This window comes from Callospermophilus lateralis, chromosome 17, assembly GCF_048772815.1.
Source record: "Callospermophilus lateralis isolate mCalLat2 chromosome 17, mCalLat2.hap1, whole genome shotgun sequence".
NCBI classification, from domain to species: Eukaryota; Metazoa; Chordata; class Mammalia; order Rodentia; family Sciuridae; genus Callospermophilus; species Callospermophilus lateralis.
The window spans coordinates 46,286,188-46,308,870 of NC_135321.1; the positions used below are offsets into that span (position 1 = coordinate 46,286,188).

The 22,683-nt window shown below is 42.9% G+C and overlaps 1 long non-coding RNA gene across 3 annotated transcripts; it reads left to right on the forward strand.

Annotated features, from left to right (window-relative positions):
- The first annotated feature begins 4,439 nt into the window (after positions 1-4,439).
- Positions 4,440-21,114, forward strand: LOC143382828 (uncharacterized). Of its 3 annotated transcripts, none has more exons than XR_013089050.1 (4): positions 4,440-4,618; positions 5,037-5,110; positions 16,892-16,952; positions 20,766-21,114. It is a non-coding gene; the product is annotated as an uncharacterized LOC143382828 (long non-coding RNA). The 3 variants fall into 3 exon arrangements; XR_013089052.1 differs by lacking the exon at positions 20,766-21,114 and adding an exon at positions 17,821-18,000; XR_013089051.1 differs by lacking the exon at positions 16,892-16,952.
- The last annotated feature ends 1,569 nt before the right edge of the window (positions 21,115-22,683 follow it).

The window sequence follows — 22,683 nt, forward strand, 5'->3', positions numbered from 1 at the left end:
AATACACAACATGGAGAGTGGACTCGCTAATGCGTTATAGACATGGTGGTGCATGCTTGTGATCCCAGCCGAGGCAGACGGATCAGGAGCTCATGAGTTTGAGACCAGCCTAGGCAATGGAGTGAGACCCTGTCTCAATAAACAAACAAACAAATAAAGTGAACCTTGGTATAAACTAGAGACTTGAGTTGATAACAAGGTGTCAGTGTAGACTCATGGATTGAGCCTCTGCTTGGGTGAGGGATGTTGATAGTGGTGGAGGTTGTGTGCCCAGGAGATGGGGTACATGGTAACACTTTACTTTCCACTCCATTTTGCTGAGAAACTAAAACTCTTCTAAAATGTAAAATTTCTTAATATAAAAAAGTTACTAAATCACTTTTTAAAAAGAAGACAACCAGAGATTTGGGAGAGATTCATTGCACTGGTCAATTAATGGCTTAGGCATATTTTTGGCAGTCATTAGATTTACATAGTTACTCTTCTCTCTTTGCAAGATAAGGAAGTCCAGGCAAAAAAAAAAAATAAATAAAACATAAACCCCTATAATTTGTGTTTCTCCAGGTTTGCTACTTGGGGAAGAGCAATTAAAAAAAAACAAAAAACTTGGCAATAGTGAGAGAATCCGATGAACACACAAGGACATTCCTATTTAAAGAAAATACATTGAATACAACACTATTTAAAGAAAACAAGCCACTTAAGTCATAAGTTTAAAAGTATTATTTAAAATAGTCAACTGATGACCTTTCTTTATGCATTGCCTTAGACTATGAGTTCTGAGATCATGAAAAAAATGAAGCTTCTTATCCACCCTAATGTTTGATCAACAGAAATGATATAAAGAAGACAAAGGTTTTTGTGTTTTGTTTTGTTTTTGAAAGGACTGATTATATGCCTTTCTGTCTTCTACAGAACAGATAGATATTTTTTTTTTTCAATTTGGCAACAAAGCAGTTTTTCTCTTCCAAAGAATTTAAAGTATTTGTACAAATATTAACTGATGGCATTGTGGTAGAGGAGGAGGAGGAGGAGAAGGGGGAAGAGGAGGAAGAGGGATGGAGGAGATGAAGGAAGCAATTAAAAGGTGGTAAGGATGATAACATTCCCCCCCTCCCCTTCCCCATCTCTCTCCCCTTCCCTCCCCCTGATTCCCCCTTCCTCCCCCTCCCTCCCCCTCCCTCCCCTTTCTGGTGCTTAGGATTGAATCCATGGCCTCATACATGCTTAGCACATGCCCCAGCACTAAGATAAATCCCCAACCCCTTTATTTTTCTTAATCCCCAAGATGTCTCCACGTATGTCAGCTCACCAAAAAAAGTCAGATGCAAAATACTCTGTTCTAATATTTGATGTATAAATGAGAGCACCTTGCTCTATAAAGTTGTCCTTACATGCCTGTGTTTCCATCTCAGCTAGGGAAAACTGCAAATATTTGCACAAGCTGATCTGTTATCTCAGAGACCAGAATTTTTTTCAAGTCTGTTTTAATTTGGTTTGATGAATATTTATTGAGCAATCTTCCCACTTCTGGACATTCTAGGGATTTGACCCTGGATATATGAATGCAGTGATTCTCAGAATGTGCTCCTAGGGCTAGTAATCTATATTACCTGGGAATTTTTAAGAAATGCAAATTCCAAGGCCCCACCCTATGACTATTAGGTGAATTGACTTTTCATTACTACAATGAAATACCTGAGATAAGTAAATTATAAAGAGAAAAAAGGTTTAATCTACTTCAGTTTTGGAGGTTTGTTGAGAGCCACAGCTGAAGGGGCCCCAGCAAACTTCCAGCTGCCAGCTGATTGGCTCCTCTGCGGTGATGCTATCCACAGGTGTGGCTGTATGCTGGACCAGTAGTCAATGATGGGTAAGATCCAATTGCAATGGTACCAACCTAAGACAGGAGGCTGACGCCTTGAGGTCAGCTCATCCAATGATGGGTGAAAACCATATGTAGTATTGGACAACCTAAGGCAGGCACGGTCCCTAAGCCACATGCTTGTTGTTTAAACAGAGAGGGGGAGATGTTGAGAGCCACAGTCGAAGGGGCCCCAACAAACTTCCAGCTGATTGGCGCACCGTGGCCCCAGAAAAGTTCCAGCTGCCAGCTGATTGGCTCCTCTGCGGTGATGCTCATTGGGCTGTTTCCCTGCCCTTTCAGACCACGGAGCTGTTCATTGGGGGACTCTTTTGGCTCCGCCCACACGACCCAGCCAATCGGCCTCAAGAGCAGGAGGAGTGGGGGGTTAAGAGGCTTGTGGGAAGCCAGTGGTGGCAGTTGGGCTCTGAGGGAATTCCTGAAGAGCTCGTGTGGTGCAGCGTGTGTTCTAAAAATAAAGTTCTTTTCTGCTTGATAAGTGGCTTGTGAATTGTGCCCAGCCAGACTGTGGCAGAGGTTCTATCTAGTTCATGATCCATTGGCCCCATTGTTTGGGGCCCTGTAGCCAGGCAGCACATTGTGATAGGAGCACCTGGCAGAAAAAAAAATAAAAATAAAAAATACTCACTGCATGGCTAGGAAGCAAGGGCGGGGCAGGAATGGGCCAGAATCCCAGGATGTCCTTTGGGGGCCTTCCCCTAAATACCTCCCATTAGGCTTAACTCTTAGAAATTCAACCACCTTTCATAATGCCACCTTGAGGACCAATCCTTTAGCACACGGGTTTTTGGGGGACATTCAAAATCCAAACTAGAGCAGCTACAAAATGGGAAATCTGGTGGCCTGGTGTAGCAATCTGTGTTTTAGCAAGTCAACCAAGTGACTCAGGTGCACTCAAGTGTGAGAATCCCTATGTTAGGGGAGGACTTTCCATACGATGCCTTACACCTGACAGCTCAGTATTAGATGTATTAGATGAATAAATGCGTGAGAAAAATGCAAATTGGAGCTGTTGGTACAGTTTGTTAGAGGATGAAATCTGAGCATATATGTAAGAACATGCTTCCTGTGCGCTCAGATGGTTTGTTGGATTCTTTTATGTGTTTACTAGTTTATTGGTGATTGCTCACTGCCGGTTAGGAGACGAACAAAACAATAAAACACACAACATTAAAAACAGCACAAGAAGCAGCAGGAGTTCTGGAGAACCGTAGCAACACGGACTTGGTTTCAAGTGATAAATTGGGGGTAAAAGCGAGTCCAGTTTGGTTTGGGATGTGTAAGGTGAATAGAATTAATTAACCCCCTCTGTCCTGAGATGAGAGAAGACAGCCACTATTCCTCCCTCTTTCTGGAAGGAGCCTGAATTGGTTGACAGAGCTTAGCTCAGATTTTTTAGTGAAATTGGACTTGCTTGGGGACCCAGGATTTCTTCTACAAAAGTTTTTTTTTTTTTTTCAATGGAGGAAACACTTCTGTCTCTTCCAAGCACCCGCTGGCCCTCTGCCTGGCTCTCTGCAACCCCTTTCTCTCCCCATCTGACTTGGGCTCTGCGGGGGGCTTCCTTTGGCATTCAAAACCAGAGAACATTTTGCCCCCGTTTCAGAGTGAAATCAAAGCAAGAGAGTTTCTGCAGTCTCAGATGGCAGCCCTGGAGTATCCCTCTGCCCCCAAGGAGACTGGAGCTTCCTAAGAAATGAGGACACTTTGGTTTCATAATGTGACTTTTGTCACAGTGGAGCATACTTTTGACTCTCACTTCCTGTTTTAATTCTGTTTGGAAATGAGAAAATCTGCTGAGATTGAGTTTCCAAAGAACTTCTAGAAGAAGCTTTCTCTACAAAAGCATACGAGAACAAACAGAGGTCAGTCTGTGCTAACAGCCATTTGGCATGGTCACCCTTGCTCTGTGGATGAGGTCTCCTAGAGGTGAACCAAGGTTTCCCTGGGTGGAGCCCAGAGGGGAACAAGGAACAGGGAGCCGAGGAGTGGAGGGAAGTAGGGTGTATGCAAGGTATTGGAATATCAAAGTCTTCAAAGGCATTTTAGGTCTGGTTATGAGGGGCCTTGTGCCAGTTATAGAAATGCAGACTTCACCCCGTAGGCCAGAGTGATGTGTGGGAGGTCTTTAAACCAGAGAGAAAATGGGCTCAGCTACCTGGATTTCAAAAGATCACTCCTCTGTGAAAGAAGGTAATCCAGAGAAGTGATGGTGGGTGCTGGAGCTAATATGGTGTCCTTAGTGACGGTGGCTGGGGTGAGGGAGACAGACTTCTGCAGGTTGCTCCTGCTGCCTCTTGGTCCAGTGCTCTTTGCCCTACCCCAGAGCACCACCAACTCTTCCCCAAGAGCCCTCCTTGGCAGAGCAAAGCACACAGTCCCCGTGGAACTGGAGGCACAGCTGGAAATGGAATATGGTGTGTCAGAAAGTTCTTGGAGGTATCATATTTTGTCTGAAAAAAAAAATTCATGCAAACGTCTGCATTCTGCTTCATAAACTCAGTGCTTCAGGAAGCTGGGCCATATTTTTTTCCCCCAGTGGCCTCCAGTGCCCTCTGCCCACCCATTGCCACAAGTTACACATGGTCCAGGATGGGAAGGAGCTCTGCTGCCGTGCAGCCTGTCTGTGGATGGCCCCTGCACTGTCCCCTGCATACATTATGGGAAGGTGGATGACAAACTCACTCAAAGCATACCTTTCTGTATCCTGGAGGCAAGGAATTCTCTTCTCAGGTGAGAGGATTCATCGAATGGGATTCAATGTAATTGCCATCGAATACCTTTTCCTCTCCTTATTCTGTTACTCAGTTAATTGGCTCTGCAGATCAAATAATAGGTAATTTGTGGGCACAGGGTTCCAGAGTCACTGATAGGAGGTCAAGGTTCAACTCCATTGCACTTTGTACATTAGTCCCCCCTTTATTTGCTGAGGATATATTCCAAGATCTGCAGTGGATTCTAGAAACTGCAGTTAGTACTGAGTCTCCACCCTTCCTCCCTCATACACACAATGTTTTTCCATTAAGTACATGCACGAATTTAATGCCTTTTCCATATTAACTAAGCACTTAGCATGCGTGATGGTCATAACTTTTGCAATTTGAGATGTGGACAGAAAAACTAGCATGAATTTCTTTTTCCTTCTTCCCAGTTTCATGGATGGAAGACCTGTTCTCACTGTAGATCTTAGCAACCTCAGCATACAATTTATTTTCTTTCCTTAAGGTAAGAACTTTTACCTTTTCACTTGTAAGAAGCACTTTATGGCTTTTCTTTGACATATCCAAATGACACAATCACTACTCTAGTAGTTTGGGAGCATTAGTAAGTAAAATAAGTGCTGCCTCAGTCAGTCCATAACCTAGATGGCTACTAAGTGACTAAAGGGCAGGTAGTGTATACAGTGAGGATACACTGGACAAAGGCACGACTCAAGTCCTGGGTTAAATGGAGTGAGACAGTGTGAATGGAATAAGCTAAAAGGAATTACATATTTCTGGAATTTCCCATTTGATATCTGGATTACAGTTGACCACAGGTAACTGAGAACATGAAAAGTTGAAAAGCCTTGGACAAGGGTGAGGAACTATTGGCTTGGTATCTGACTTTTCTAAGATGAAAAATAATAGTTAACATTAACCAGGCAACTGCTAGGTGCTAGACACTATGCCAGGGAACTTGATTAAGCATCTTTTTCCTAGAATGTCCGATTTATTTCCTATACCACCCTCTTTAAAAACATGTTCTGATTATCAGTGACACCCATTGACTCTCATGAAAACATTCTTTCCTGGAATTAGGTTCTGAATTATGATGATTTTTTTGTTAGCTCAAGGGCAAAGTTCTGGAAGGTTCTGTGGAGCGTTTGCTCCTCCATGTGATGGACTGGGCTTCAAGATCCCCATGCAGAGACACAGTACTGCAGAATCCATGGAGCATCCCAGGCTTGTTTTGACTGAACATCAACACTGTTTCAAACTGGGCCATGGAGGTAAAGGTGTCCAAAGGATGTCACCCAAAGAGGGCACGAAAATGCCATGACCCTTCTCCCATATCTTGCCCTATGCATTTTATCCCTGACAAGAACAACTTAGAGGAGGAAAAGCTTATTTTGGCTCATGGTTCGGAGGTTCAGTTCGTGGTCAGCTGAAACTCCATTGCTTTGGGCCCAAGTGAGGCAGAACGTCACGGCGGAAGAGCATGGTGGAGGAATACCACAGTGCTCATGGCAACCAGGGAAGCAGAGAGAGGGGAAGGGGCCACAGGGAAGGTGAACCCTTCCAGGGGACGCTCTCAGTGACCCACCTCTTCCAGCCAGACTCCCTGCTTGGACAGTTACCAGCCAGTTAGTCCATTCAAACCAGAATGGACTGATTAGGCCACAGCTTTCATAATCCAATAATTTCACCTTGAACACCCCTGTGTTAACACAGGGGCTTTGGGGGCTCACCTTAGATCCAAACCATAGCACCTCCGTAGTATCCTTTCTAATAAGCCTCCTTAACGTGGTGGTGCACGCCTGTAATCCCAGCAACTCGGAAGACTGAGGTAGGAGGAGGATGGTGAGTTCAAGCCCAGCCTGGCTACTTAGGGAGACCCTCATTTTATACCCCATATTATACCTTGGAAAAGTCCAAGGACAATTAGATGACAGTGGATTAGAGATCTAAATGTTTTAACAGAGCCTATGAAATTCAAATGGGCATTAATTAAATAAAAAAAATTATTAAGCACCTACTGGTTTGACCTTGAAATAAGAGATTCATGATCAGTTTCTTTCCACCTTGAAATCAAAGTGTAAAATCCAGCTATTTACACAGATTTTTTTTTTCCACAGTCACCTATAGACAAGATGAGTCCCTTGTGACCATAACAGGAGACACATTCCCTTGTGTTGGAGAAGGCAGTTTAGAAGAACATGACCTTACTTTCTGGCTGGCCTATATACTTCGCCCTGATCACTACTCACATTGGTCTGAATACTTGCTTTGGCTCTTCTAAGCTGGCACTGCCCTGGTACTTTTTTTCACTGAATTGGAGTCAGGACACCTGGGTCTCATCTGGGTTCTGCAACCAATTTACCCTGTAAATATGGACAAGTCACGTCAGTTTCTCCTTTTTAAAAATGAAGGGCTATAACATTCCCTTGGGACTTATCCACACCCAACATTTGGCAGGGATATCAGATCAAGGTCCTTTATTGTGTTGGCTTTCTGCCACTGTGACTAAATACCTGAGAAAATCCACTTATATAGAAGAAAGGTTTCTTTTGGCTCACAGATTCTGATGTTTCGGTCCACGATTTGTTGGCTGCTGTGGTGAGGCAGAAAACCAAGGGAGGGAGTGCTTGGTGGAGTCAAGTTGCCCCTCTCGAGGCAGCCATGAAGTGAAGAGAGAGGAAGGAGCTAGGATCCCAATATTCTCTTCAAGGCATGATCCCAATGACTGTTTCTACTACTAAGCCCCATCTCCTAAAGTTTCTGCCTCCTCCCAATAGTGCCATGGGCTAGGGACCAAGCCTCCAGCACATGGACTCCTGAGGAACATGCAAGCTACATCCAACTTCAGCACTTTTATTGTCTTCATTCTTACAACTTCTTAAGGAATGAATAAGTTATTAATAAAAGTTGTCCAACTTCAGGAATTCCTTTTGTGAGATACTAATATATAATCTCTCTCTCTCTCTCATTTTTTTCCTGGTCCTTCCTCCCCAGGTGGAGGACTGGAAAAAGAGGAGCAGGTCTTCAGTTGAACACATCTGTGTGTTTAAAAAACCATCGATGACACCATTCAGTTTTAACAGGATTCCTTTTTTTCTTCCCTACAAGAGCCGGAAATTTCCATTTGATAGCTCGTTCATAACTTCTTAGGACGATCCCACCAAATCCCTGCAAACCGGTGCTAAGAAAGAACACACGAGCCAGGAATTGGCTACTGTCCCCTGTTTGTATGATCAATGAATCAAAGAGAATTCTGGAAGGGGTTATCAATTCAAGCTAGGAAAATGGTGGCAGGTGACAGGCTGCACAAAAAGAGTATAAAGAGCAAATTTCCCGTCTGGGAAAGAGCGTTGTTTTATAGCTGGAAGAGGACTTAGGAATCAACTAGCCTTACACTATCTTTTTTTGGATATGGAAATTCAACACTAAAAATAGGCTGACTCACCCAAGGTCAACAATATGGTTGGGTCTTATTTGGGGGAATTGTGAAAGTGACAAAAAAGAAAGAATAATATTCTAAAACAGTTCAGCAGCCATTTTCTTCTCTCTCTCTTTTGTTTTAATGACCTTTATTTTATTTTTATGTGGTGCCAAGAATTGAACCCAGGGCCTTGCGTGTGCTAGGCAAGCGCTCTGCCGCTGAGCCACACCCCCAGCCCAGCAATGTTTTTCTTAAAGGGTCAGACAGTAAGTATTTTTCCCCCCTAGGGGCTATGTAGTCTCTGCCATTTTAGACATGTAGACAAATGGACATGGATATGTTCCAATAAAAATTTTATTTACAAAAAAGGTGATTACATTAGAATGGCTATAACAATTTTTTTTTTTTTTTTTTGGAAAGAGAAAACTTGCAAAAATGTGGAGAAAATGAAACCCTCACACGTTGCTGGTGGGAATGTAAAATGGTGTGTAAAAATGGTGTAGCCATTGTGAAAAACAGTTCAGCACATCCTCAAAAAGTTAAGTATAATATTACTACATATCCAGCCATTCTAATCCTAAGTATAAGCTAAAAAAGAACAGAAAATCAGATTCAAGCAAGTATACACGCATGTGGGTTTACAACAGCACTATTCACAATAGCTAAAAGACCCAAACAGGGCAAATGCCCATTAATGAATAAATGGGTAAGGATAGCGAAGGCACACTCACCATGGAATATTATTTAGCCAGCAAAAGGAACTAAGTACTGACATAACATAATGTTGGTGAACATCCAAACCAGTGTGCCAGGTGAAAGAAGCCAGGATAGATAACTCCAAAGAGACAGAAAACAAATAGATTGTTGTCATGGCTGGGGGAGGAAGGGATGGCAAGACACTGCTTACAGGGTAGATTTTAGTATTGATTAGACATGGTGATTGTACGACATGGTGAATGTACTAAAGACCTCTGAATTGTTCACTTTTCAACATTATGCTATGTCAATGTCACCTCAATCAGTTACTTTCTTAAAAAGGCAACAAGATGAATATGACCCATAGACTATCACATACCACTTAGTATTATAAAAGAGAATAGAACGGTGCGATGAAGGCAAATTTTTATTGTCAGATATGTTTATTGTTATCATAATCATTTATCCCATCGAGGAAAAGAATAAAGCCAATTTTCCAGGTGTAAAAGAGCCAAGAAAATATTGACAAGTGTGAAGATGCCTCCAAACCTCATTGGGAGGGCTATTAGGATTTGTCCAGGCTTTGGAAAAATTTCAGACTCAATCTAAGTCCATTGAATCTTCTGGTAAAGACCAAATTCAGTGTTGAATGGCTTTTGCTATTTTTAGAATCCACCAGACATCTTCCATCCCAATTTTGGGAATGAAAATAAATGTTTGGGTGTTTTCATCAACTTCCTGCTTCTAAGGAAGAAGAACCTATAAAAAGTCTCATGTAAAATGTTCCAGAAGCTTTTGGGACATCAAAGAATTCAGAAGGAACAAGGGAATTAGTTCATGGTAAAGGAATCTGAAGGACACTAGATAATTCCATTTAATAAACACACAGAATGACTTTCTCAAAGACAATTCCAGGGATTTAATCAATTGGGGGTTTAATGACCCCAGAGCTGTGTCTAAGTTGGATATGTAAACACACTGTGAGAAGACTGGATGCTTACGGAAAGATGGGAAATTCTCACGTGAAACTGCACAGCTTGGTCTCACTGCTATTTTAAATTAATTTTAACAGCTAGGAAGCATGAGGAAAAGAGGTTATTTTCAAACGAGAAGGAGGTATCTCTGTGATTTGATTCTTGGGTCCCAGGCCAGCTTTCTCAGGTGACAGATTTGCCACTGGAGAGCTAGCACCCTGAGATGAATTTTGTTCAAAGAATAGCCATATTTAAACTTAGAATAAGGCCCCTTTAGGCTTTAAAAGAATCACTAGCAAAAGGGGCTGCCTAACATTGGAAGGGCTCAGTCCTGAGTAAGAACTGTCTTGAGTGGCATGTTGCTCCTAACTCAGAGGCCTAGAATGGAGGGGGGTGCCCCCTTTTTGTTGTAGGAGCCAGTTCTCTAGGGAAACACCCAACAGTCATTGCTGGTTAGCATCCCAATCCAAAATGTTCCAAAATCTGAAATGTTCCAAAATGCAAACTTTTTGAGCACTGAAGTGAGCCCCGAGTGGAAATTTCTACACCCAACCTAGTGTGACAACTTACAGTGTTACAGACACAGCAAACAATGTATTCAGGATTCCTAAGGGGGGTGGGGAAAGAGGGCTGTGGTTGTGGCTCAGCGGTAGAGCACTTGCCTAGCAAGTGCAAGGCCCTGGGTTCGATCCTCAGCACCACATAAAAATAAATAAAATAAGGTATTGTGTTCAACTAAAACTGAAAAATAAATATTTAAAAAAATAGACTATCCTAGACCTTCCAACTTTGTTACACAAACTGTTTCTCATGCACAGGATTACTAAAAAATATTGCATTCAATTACATTCAAGTTCTGTGTATATGGTGTAAATGGAACAAGTGAATTTTGTGTTTAAACTTAGGTCCAATCTCTGAGATATCTTTTTAAAAATATTTTTTAAATATATGACAGCAGAATGCATAGCAATTCTTATTACATATATAGAGCACAATTTTTTATATCTCTGGTTTTATACATAGTATATTCAATTTGTGTCTTCATTACTTTGGATAGTAATGATCATCACATTCTACCATCATTAATAACCCCATGTCCCCTCCCTTCCCCTCCCACCCCTCTGCCCTATCTAGTGTTCCTCTATTCCTCCTGTGCTCCCCCTCCCCTACCCCACTATGAGTCAGCCTCCTTATATCAAAGAAAACATTTGGCATTTGGCTTTTTGAGATTGGCTAACTTCACTTAGCGTTACCTTCTCTAACTCCGTCCATTTACCTGCAAATGCCATGATTTTATTCTCTTTTATTGTGGAGTAATATTCCATTGTGTATATATGCCACATTTTTTTTATCCATTTATCTATTGATGGGCATCTAGGTTCCACAGTTTAGCTATTGTGAATTGTGCTGCTATAAACATTGATGTGGCTGTGTCCCTGTAGTATGCTGTTTTTAAGTCCTTTGGGTATAGACTGAGGAGAGGGATAGCTGGGTCAAATGGTGGCTCCATTCCCAATTTTCCAAGAAATCTCCATACTGCTTTCCGTATTGGCTGTACCAATTTGCAGTCCCACCAGCAGTGTATGAGTGTACCTTTTTCCCACACCCTCGCCAACACTTATTGTTGTAAAAAAATGTTCATCATCGCTAGCAATTAGAGAAATGCAAATCAAAACCACTCTTAAGATTTCATCTCACTCCTGAGATATCTTACTATATTTATGCAAATATTCCAAAATCAAAAAACAAAACAAAACAAAAAATCCTAAGACTGAAATATTTCTGGTCCCAAGCATTTGGAATAAAGGATACTCAACCCATGTTTACCTTATATTATAAAAGAGTTGAAAGCAATGGACATTTAGATTTAGCCAAATTTAGCAGTAACATAACAAGTATGACTTTGAATTGTGTTTCTGGGGAACAGATCAGAAAAGAATATTTCTGGGCAGAAGTCTCCTTCTTGAACATTCACTTTAGAGAGGTGAACCCGAAGGCTGGCGTCACAAGGGCATACCAACGGTGGCTTTGGGGTTGTGAAAGAGAAACGCTTTGAAAGGAGGGCAGACGCCAGGACATTTGAGGATAGCTGTTGATTATGGAAGATTCATTTAGCTCCACCTATTAGGTTGAAAAAGTTGTTCACTCCCAGGTTGGGAGGAGAGCTATTTGTGATTTTTTTTTTATTTCGCTTTGCCATATTTTCTGCAATGAAAAATCCCAAACATGCAAAATCACCACTTTTTTCTGCCTATAAATTATTCTCATTGATGCATCCAAATTCCCATTCGATTTGTCATCACCGCTCTTTTGAAACTGCTTCTTAAAATAATGGCAAAAGGAAAATTCCAAGAATTACTCTGGCTGCAGGTTTTGGTCAGACTGATCGATGTTCTCTGTCCACACAGCCACGGAGAGCTCAAAGGATTAGATGTTCCAATCGCGCACAGGTGTGGACAGGTTGCCATGCTTGGTTTGATTGAAAGAGACAGTTGGAATTGTTCTTGGAACTGTTCTGTCCCTGTTTGGAGACAGTCCTTTTGTACGACTCCCCTCATTCTTACACTAAAACACCACAAATACAATCTTATCTCCTTTATTGGATTGTGGAGGAAGAGAAGGAGGGATTTTGTCTTCCTGTTTCAATGCTAGTAGAGAAGGAGCAAATGAATAGGGACCCCAGGACATGGCATCCATGAGAGGGACTTCCTTGAGACCTGGATAGGAAAGGAGAGGAGTGTTTTTACCGATGTACTAAATAGATACACATATTCAAAAATATATTTTAAATACCATCTTTACTCCAATTCATGTCTCATGGGAGACCATGCAGATGCCACATAGGGTGCCTCTTAACTCAACTGTAGGTAAACATTTGGAGATTATCTAACTTTCAGATCATAGGCATGTACCGTTTTGCACACTTTCTCTGACTTCAAAACCTACACTTAATATTGTTACCAAAAACATAGGCCTCTTGGGTCAGTATCCATGTCTGGAAGAGGATAGGAATATTTTACTATCACTGCAAGTTGATGGGCTGGCTTCACTTTTGAGAGCTACAATAAGGGTCTAATTACCAAACGAGACCTCCCACTTAGCCCTTGCTTACATCTCAGGACAATGACAGCACACGGTGCTGTTATAGATTACGGGAGGGCAGGGGGTGGGTGCCCCCCAGGCCTGGGGCAATCGGTTGTTGGTATCACCGATTCAGGCTGAAAGGAGGCTAAAAGCTACACAATATCAGAATAATCCTGATCTCTCCTTTTGGATATTTATACATTGTGATAATGTTATTATTGTCTCAGTGGTTCCAGTTTCAAATCTTCCACCAGGAAGACTTGTTCAGGAATGAGGGTTCCTGTCCTGTCCAGAGCAACAAGAATCCTCACCAATGCATTCCTAACCCCACACCTCCTGGGCCCCTATGGACTGAGACATGTCACCTCTCTTTGATGGAATGCACTCTTGTATCCATTTCCAAGTCCTTGAAAGTAAAGCGTATATGAGGGGGACCACTGGGGTTTCCTCAGAGACTGGGTCCATTTGAATTCCATCTCATGCCTCTGTTCAAATCTGGGTTTTGCCTATTTGGAGTCTTGCATCCTGCAAGGAAATCATGACTTTGATAAGCTGCTGGGGTCATCCAAGGGCTGGAACAGATAAGCTCTGTTGTAATCAAGACAGTTTTGGAGAATCCAACCATGTGTTTCAGCCTGGCACCCTTGGGGTGGCTCTATGTTGGCAGGATCACCATGTTCAAGCCCTCAGCTTTGCAAGGTCAGATACTTGGTTTTATTGGATCCCCCAGAGAATCAGCTGTTGATTCTTAGTAGTTAAACTCAGAGAAGACTGATGGACAAACCTACCTCCTAATGTTAGTGAGGGTTCAACGAGAGAGTGGATATACAGCTTATTTACCTCTGCCTGGCACATATGGTAAGTGCCCTGTAAATGCTGACTTTTATTTGACACAGTGACTTGTCAAACAGCATTTGCAGCACAGAATAAATACTAATAACTCTTTACTCTTAATGGCACCTTCCTCTACATTCTGGTATCCATACAGAGCACGGTCTACCAGGCAGTCACCATGTGATAAAATAGGTCACTTCAACAAACTGTTGAAGAATGAAATTTAAGGATGCAATCCTAAGGATGCAGTTGTCCCACACTGTGGAGGCACTCTGGTCACTTTGTCAGCTCTAGATGTGCTCTTGTCTGCTGACTATGTTTGGACCATGTTTATGAGGATGCTTGAAGTGCTTGGCTGCAGCAGATGGCCAATAGTAGGCATTTTATGTTGATTCTTGTCACCTTTCCCCTGTGATATTGACTGAGTAGGTGAGTTTCCCGCTTGTGTGACATCAACCAGCTGTGGTGGCAGAAGCCCAGTATGTACTAGTAAATGCTCACTACCTGGATTCTAGAAATCGTCATGGTGCTGGGTTCACATGTGGGACCAGAGATCTTGGTGGTATTCGCTCTCGTACTCATGAGTCTGGAGAAACTCTCCACTCCCAATTTCTGTAGCGCATCAAACTTCAGCACCTTCCTTTGCCTTCTGTCTGCTGAGATAACAAACAAGCCCTTGGGAAACTGAGCCCTGATAAACTGAGATATGAGACTGGTTATCCTTCAGGAGAATATGCAGTAAAGGGCAGGTTGGGAGCACAAAGCTCTGTCCGGGAAGACAACACCTGCCTACAAGGCTGGGGTGGGGATCAGGATGCCAGGGTAGCTGGGGGCCAGCAGGAAAGTTCATCATACCCCTCGGTTGACTGAAGGGAAATGGGCCCGTTAGAAAGAGGTAGAAATTAGGGAGGTAGCTGAAGTGGACACTGTTCTTTACCAGGGCCCCAGGGTAGATTCTGTCTATGGAAGAGGTTTAATCATGCTCCCTGTCCTGGAATAAGACAGCTGCAATGCATTTGGAAGGAAACACCAAACAAGACTAGCACGGCTTCACTCCACCCCTCCTTGCTTTCTTTTGGGGAAATCAGAGCTGAGTGTCTGCAAATGGTTAGCCTCTGTGGGTGGGAGGAATTTATCCTGCTCTCCTGAGCCACATGGCAATTTTTCATCTAGCTGTCTGCAGTAACCGGATAGATGGATGGGTTATAACTCTTCCACATCGTCTCGAGAGACACTCAAGAAATAACAACTTCACTTAGATTCTGACTTGAAAAGAAAGACACAAATTTTCTTAAGTTTGAGCCAGGAAATCCATTTGCCATGTTACCAGGGAAGTCCTTTTATGGTCTGGGTGGAATTGATGTTGCCTTTGGAGAAGGGGGTGTGGAAAGGGATATACTGTTGCCAAAGGTGCCCTATTTCTCTGTCATCAAACCCACAGAGGCCATGTGGGTGTCTGTCCCAGGGAGCCAGGTCTAATCCCCGGTCAGAATGTGCTGGAGGGGCTGGAGATGTACCTCCGTGGTAAAGGGCTTGCCTAGCAATGTGCAGGGCCCTGGGTTCAATTCCCAGTCTCAATCCATAGACAGCTGGCTCCATTCCTTGGGGCTCCAGGTGAGGCAGAACAGCATGGCGGAAGAGTGAGGCAGAGGGAAGCAGCTCACAAGAGATCAGAAAGCACAGAGAGGGGGGGGAGGGGAGAGAGAGAAAGGGGTCTTCATATATAAAAATACATACCCCAAAGCCACACCTCCAATGCCCACCTCCTCCAGCCACACCCTAACACTCAGTTACCACTCGGTTAATCCCTATCAGGGGATTAACTCACTGATTGGGTTAAGACTCTTATATCCCAGTCATTTCTCTTGCACTATCTCACACATGAGGTTTGGGGGGACACCTCACATCCAAACCATAACAGGCAGTTACAAGCATGACCCGTGGGCGAGGATGATGTGGAAGGGTCCGGCTATACTCTGGATGAGGGTGGTATCAGCCTGGGTGGGGCTCTGGTTACCTAAGACCCTTGGGACTCAAGTGTTGTCCTCCGATCACTCAAAAAGAAGCCCACGGAAGTGCAGCCCTTGATCTTCACCCACAGGCAAAGTCCCTTCCATCAGTCAACTCTAATGCGGTTTCTAAGCAGTTGTTTCTCAGCTCAAACCCTCCCCACCTGACACACACGGCCAGGGTGCTGAGGCCGGAAGTCTGCTCTGTGCTGCAGTCCCCCTTATCCAAGGCTTCTTCCCTTTCCATGGCTTTAGTTACCTGAGGTCAACTGGGGTTCAAAAATCCAGTCTAGGGCAATAAGAAATTTTGAGTGAGAGGAGTGCAAACACTGTCACATAACTTTTATTCCAGCATATTGTAACTGTTCCAGCTTATTATAATCTCTTTCTGTGCCCCTAACTTATAAACTAAACTTTATCATAGAGGTATGGATGTCTCCAACGCAGGTGTTCACAGGGGGTCTTGTGACGTCACCCCCTGGAGGGGATCTACTGTATTTTCCCCTTTACCAGCGGGTTCCCTGCTGGCTGTGTCTATAGTGGGAGCTCCAGGGAGACTGGAGGGGAAGTGGGACTGGCCCTTTCCCACATGGTTGGCTGGGCTGTCATTGTCCTCACAGCAGTGATTCTTCACCTTGGCAACAACAGTTGACTTCAGTAGCTGGAAGTTCCTGCTTCCAGTTTCTGCACAATGGCTGACCTCAGAGATGCCCGTCTCAGCGGGGCGCCCCTCCAGCTCCAAATCCCAGTGGCTGCAGCCTCCTCCTGCTCCCCCAGCCCCAGGGTGGCAGCTGCTCCTCAGTTACTCTTTTTTCTGAATTACTTCATGCTTTCCCCTCCCATTTGCAGTGTTCCGAAACCCAATTATAAATGATTTCTGTTAATATAACTAATAGAAGTGGGTCTTTTAAAGAATTAAGATCTGGTCTAGGTTCTGGGCTGGATGCTGTGGTTCCTAAACAACGTGTTCTTTCTCTTTGAGGAAATTCACATGGAATGATTAGCAAACATTGTATAGAACTCTAGCTTGCAAATCATTCTTTTTTTAAAATAAATTTAGTTGTAGACACACACACACAATAGCTTTATTTTATTTATTTATTTTTATGTAGTGCTGAGGATCAAATCCAGTGCCTCGCATGTGCTTGGCAAAGGCAAATGCTCTACCACTGAGTACAACCCCAGCCTCACAAATCAATCTTTTTTCTTTTATTTAAAGAGGGGGGGGAGAGAGAGAGAGAGAGAATTTTTTAACGTTTATTTTTTAGTTTTCAGTGAATACATCTTTATTTTTGCTGAGGATCGAACCCAGTGCCCCGTGCATGCCAGGTGAGCGCGTTACCCCTTGAGCCACATCCCCAGCCCCACAAATCATTCTTTTACATAAAATTTCACTTAATCTTTACATCAACCGTATAATGTATTATTTCCACTTACCGATGAAGGAATGCAGCTAATTCATGCTAACTAACTTTTGCAAAATTGCAGAACTAACTAGTAAGTAGAGACTTCCCTGGACTTGACCCCACACTTTTCCTAGTTAGCAGAAATAATCAGTGGTTAGGTTAATTGGAATCTGATGTCTCTTTCATGTTTCACTTTGAATTATTCTTCACCATTTAAAGTGAAAGACACTTTGAGGTACCTCAGACAGTTCACTGATTGTTCTGTCTGGCAGCATAAGAGAGATGGGGAAAGGAGACAATTTGCAAGTCATCAACAGATAGTTTATTGTTTTAGTCAGCTTTTCCCCCATCTGTTACTAGAAGACCTGACAGGAACAATTGTAGAGGGGAAAAGTTTACTTGAGGGCTCACAGTTTCAGAGGTCTCAGTCCATCCACAGCAGGCTCCATTCCTTGGGGCTCGAGGTGAGGCAGAACATGGTGGTGGAAGAGTGTGGCAGAGGAAAGCAGCTCACATGATGATTAGAAAGCAGAGAGACTCCACTCTCCAGAGACAAAATATATATCCAAAGGCACACCCCCAGGGACCCACTTTCTCCAGCCACAACCTACCTGCCTTTGGTCACCACTCAAGTAATCCCATCAGGGGATCAATTCACTGATATGTTAAGACTCTCATAATCCAATCATTTCTCCTCTGAACCTTCTTGCATCATCTCACACATGAGCTTCTGGGGGGACACCTCACATCCAAACTATAACATTTACATATAAGATTCTCTTATTTTTCAGTTTCAGTTTGGGTTCTTAAGCACCTCGGGTCCAGGAGCCAAAGAACCAGTGCATCTGCGCCCACTCTCTCACTGCTGGGGTCTCCCAGTAGATTGGAAGTTGGAGGATGTGGGACGGTACAGAAATCTGTCCCCATAGCCTCAGAAGAGGCAGCAAGAAGAGGCGGGGCTGGGCCCAAGGAGTGAGCATTACAGACACATCTCCTCCTCTCCCTGCTGCAGCCCATAGCTGCAGAGTCTGAGTAGAGGGCTAGGAGGGCCTCCCCTTCTTCCAGACCTGGAACGTAATCTTATGACATCTTAAAATGAGGTTAGGTAGTGCTGTAGTTGGATCTGCAAAGGTGTTCTGCAAAGGTCCATGTGTTAAAGTCTTGGTTGCCAGCCTGGCACTGGTGGAAGGTGATGGAACCTTTAAGAATGGGGGTCTACAGCTATTGCCCTTCTCAGACTATTCCCTGAAGACCTCAAAAGAGCGTACTACAGGGATACTGCCACATCGATGTTCATAGCAGCACAATTCACAATAGCTAGACTGTGGAACCAACCCCGATGCCCCTCAATAGATGAATGGATTAAAAAAATGTGGCATTTATATACAATAGAGTACTACGCAGCACTAAGAAATGACAAAATCATGGAATTTGCAGGGAAATGGATGGCATTAGAGCAGATTATGCTAAGTGAAGCTAGCCAATCCCTAAAAAACAAATGCCAAATGTCTTCTTTGATATAATGAGAGCAACTAAGAACAGAGCAGGGAGGAAGAGCAGGAGGAAAAGATTAACATTAAGCAGAGTCATGAAGTGGGAGGGAAAGGGAGAGAAAAGGGAAATTGCATGGAAATGGAAGGAGACCCTCATTGTTATACAAAATTACATATAAGAGTTTGTGAGGGGAATGGGAAAAAATAAGGAGAGAAATGAATTACAGTAGATGGGGTAGAGAGAGAAGATGGGAGGGGAGGGGAGGGGGGATAGTAGAGGATAGGAAAGGTAGCAGAATACAACAGTTACTATTATGGTATTATGTAAAAATGTGGATGTGTAACCGATGTGATTCTGCAATCTATGTAATGTTTTGAATAACCAAAAAAAAAAAAAAAAGAATGGGGGTCTAGTTGGAGTAAATTAGGCCACTGGGGGACGTTCCCTCAAAGGGGATGTTGTAACCCTGGCTGCTTTTATTCTCTTTTTTTCTTCCTGATGACTCTGAGCAGTTTCCCCAGCCATATGTTCCTGCCATGGGCCCAGAGGCCATGGGGCCAAGCAACCATGCGCTGAAGCCTCTATAGCTCTAAGCCAAAATAAATTTTTTTTCTCCTTGTAAGTTGATCATCTCTGGTATTTTGTTACAGTGATGGAAAACTGACTAGCACAGGCACCTAGTTGCATTTAATGAGTGCATGTGCTGAAGCCATTACATTATTAAATGTGAACAAAATGTATTGGTAATAACCCTGTCTTAGGGATTCTCCTCCTTCCCTGCTTCTCTTTCTCCTTTTCCCAATTCCCCATCACTAACCTTTTGAGGCAACCTTTGTTTTAAGTTCATGTCAGTTTGATAGGAGTTTCTTTGTGGAGCCTCTATTGGCGATATGGTTGCTATTTCAAGTCATTAAAAATAAGCTGTATGTGAGCGGTGGATAATATTTTGAGATATTGAGGTCCCCCCCCCCAGGCTTTCTGTCTCCATTAATCTCCCACCACTAGGGATATAGAGATAGGTCTCCAAATACACTGTCCTCAGGAGAGTATTGACAAAAGGGACAAATTCTTGGCTCTGAGTTCTAAAAAAGGGTCTTTCAATGTGCAGCAAGGAGAAAAGTCCCGAAAGGGAAGGCTGTCCATTGTAAGTCCTGGGTTTTCAAAGAGATGAGAAGGATTTTATATTCTAAAAATCTGGCCTTGGTGATAGCCAGGGGTGTGTCTGAGCTGGATACAGTGAACTTCTTCCAAACTCCCTGATCAGTGACATCACACTGGGGGTTTGCCATCGAAACCACTGGAATCGTTTACACGGTGAACACTGGCCAAGGAGAAGCAGTTTTTAAACATTTACTAATACATCACAGCTTTTGTCTATAAATTGATTCAAAACAATAAATAATGATGTAAGAGCCATTTCTACCCTTGTGTAGAGAAATAGTCTCTATTAGAAGAGCACAGGAGAGTTGCTGGACCAGATGCTTTCTGGGCTGAACTCATGGGGACCCCAGATTAGGCTGAAGACATGGGGACAGAGGGGCTTGTGTGCCCCTTTCCACCTGCAGCCCTGTGAGAAGATGCAGCTAGCTCTACCGGAGCGCTTTGTGTGAAATGAGCAGAAAGAACAGCAGGGCGGATAGGGGCTTAGAGATGCCTGGGAGATTTGGCTTCCCCACCACCCCTTGCTCAAGGCCTGTCTCTCTCCACCCAGTGAAGCCAATGAGTTTGCAGACTTCCTGGGCACCACCAAGACTGGCAGAGACTGACTCAGGCACCCGGAGTGCACAGGCCAGTGGGACTGCTGACCTCTAGTCAGGAATGCAGGGCAAGTGCTACCTGTGAAGACCCCTGGGACCAGCATATTACAGAACAGGACAACAGACAGGAAGCCAACGAGTGTAGAACAGGATTCTCTTAAGACCTGGGCCCCCTGCAACTTAGCCAGCTTCTGGGAGAAGATTGACATTTCCCATTGCTGGGTAGAAAGGGCAGCTCAAGAGAGAAGGTCAATTAAAGGAAGATTAATTTTTTTCCCCAGGAAACGTTTTTTTTTTTTGGGGGGGGGGCAGTATTAGGAATTGAACCCACTTCTTCACACATGCTATGCAAGTGCACTACCACTGAGCTCTACCCCAGGAAATGTAACACTGCAAAATTAAATAGTAAAACCACTTATGAACTCTCCTGTGAGTGTGATTTTGTTGTTTTTCTTTTGTTGTTGTTGTTGTTTATCTATTCACAGTGGCACACATGGGAGAACAGAGCAGAGAAGAAATACTTCCTAATTTAACTCCTTGACAATCGAGTGGCAGAGAAGAGCCTGTGAAGGCTGGGGACCGCAGCAGTGCTATAATTTTCCATCTATTGTCTCAATGATGAGATTTATTCACTCACTGATGAACCAAATATTGTTTTCAACAAGCCAGCTATCTCACCCAACAGTGACAACTTGCTTCCAAGAACAATATTCATCGTATGAAATTAATGCTCCTCATTAAAACATGATTGATTTCTGTGGTTTTTATATTCCAATGCATTTGTTTTTATGTTTATGTGAGGGTTATAAACATTCAGGCTTTATGTCTACTTTATGTTTGGACTCTTTAAGTACATAATAAAAATAATTTAAAGCAACACTCAAGGTTCATGAAAATGAATTTTTCTTTAAGAAGGGTTTAATAGCCATCTCTTTTCTTTAAAAAGGTACATGAATTAATTAATGTTTGATGACTAGCTATTGAGGTTTGTAAAAAAGACATTTTCTTAATCAGCCCTCTAGAAATTTGCAGTTTTTATTGTCTCGTTTTATTATAGGGCTTGATGGCTTTCCCTCACGACTTCCTTGCTCTGCTTTTCTCATTAATGAAAACCCGTGTATTGGGTGAGCATTACAAGGATATAACTTAAGATGCATCCTGGGTGGCTCAGGGTAGAGCACTTGCAACGTGCCCTGTGTTTGGTCTGCAGCCTTGGAAAAATGATCCTGTGAAACTTTCCCCTCTCCTCTGGTTGTTGAGATCCTTAAGCGGTGGCACTTAATATCAAAGAAACCAAAAGAATGGCCCCGAAAGGCTGAGCCTGCAACAGATTTCCTTTGAGTCCTCTGGTCCCATTTTAAAATTATGCTCTTCTGAGCCAGAAAAAGGAAGAGAAGAAGAACTGGATTACCCATATTTTATTTATTCATTCATCCATTGATGGACATTGGAGAAAACCAATGGAAAATGGTAAGGGAAAAATTGTGCGCTGCCAGATTTTGTGGCACATACCTGTCATCCCAGTGATTAGGGAGGTTGAGTCAGGAGGATTCCAAGTTGGAGACCAGCCTCAGCAACTTAGTGAGACCCTGTCTCAAAGCAAAATTAAAAAAGTTTGGAATGTATCTCAGTGGTAGAGCAACCCTGGGTTCAATCCCCAGTACCAAACACACACACACACACACACACACACACACACACACACACTGAAAAAGAAAAAAAAAATGCGGATTGAGCCTATAGCTCTTACATTATGAAAAACATAAGAAATTTGGGAAATATTCTTCCAGTATTTAAAAATTACTATCCAATGTATCAAAAAATTGCTTATATCATTGACGGAGAGTGACATTTCAGCATGTCTTTGTCATTTCTATCTTCCTTATTAAGTGAAAATACCAAGCCAACATTCATGTGAGGGCTACCCTTGTATATACCTTGCATCCATTATTGGCTGCAGATGCAAAAGAATTTCACAAGAATCCATAAAATCATTCCCTGAAAATCTATTGGTTGTGTGGAATTTAAAATAAAGAATGCTGTATATATTTTCTATGACATGTCAACTATGTAGCTCACTTCCTTTTTATTAGTAAAATTTATAACAGACTTGTAAACAGATATTTTAATTCATCTATGTTTTGTTCTTATGGTGGAGTCAGTTGTTGAACGGGGACCCGCATGCCCTGGGCAGCCTGATCACCGTCCATACTTACCCATGAGGACACCCACAAGTCTTCTTTAGCAAAGGCCTCAGGGTCAGTGAAAAGCACAGCGTGTTTTCCTGCCTTTTAAAAAATTGTTGTAAAATACACTTAACATAAAATTTACCATTTTAAGTAGACATTAGATGTTGTACATAGCACAATGACATTAGATATTCACATTTTTGTGCAGCCCTTA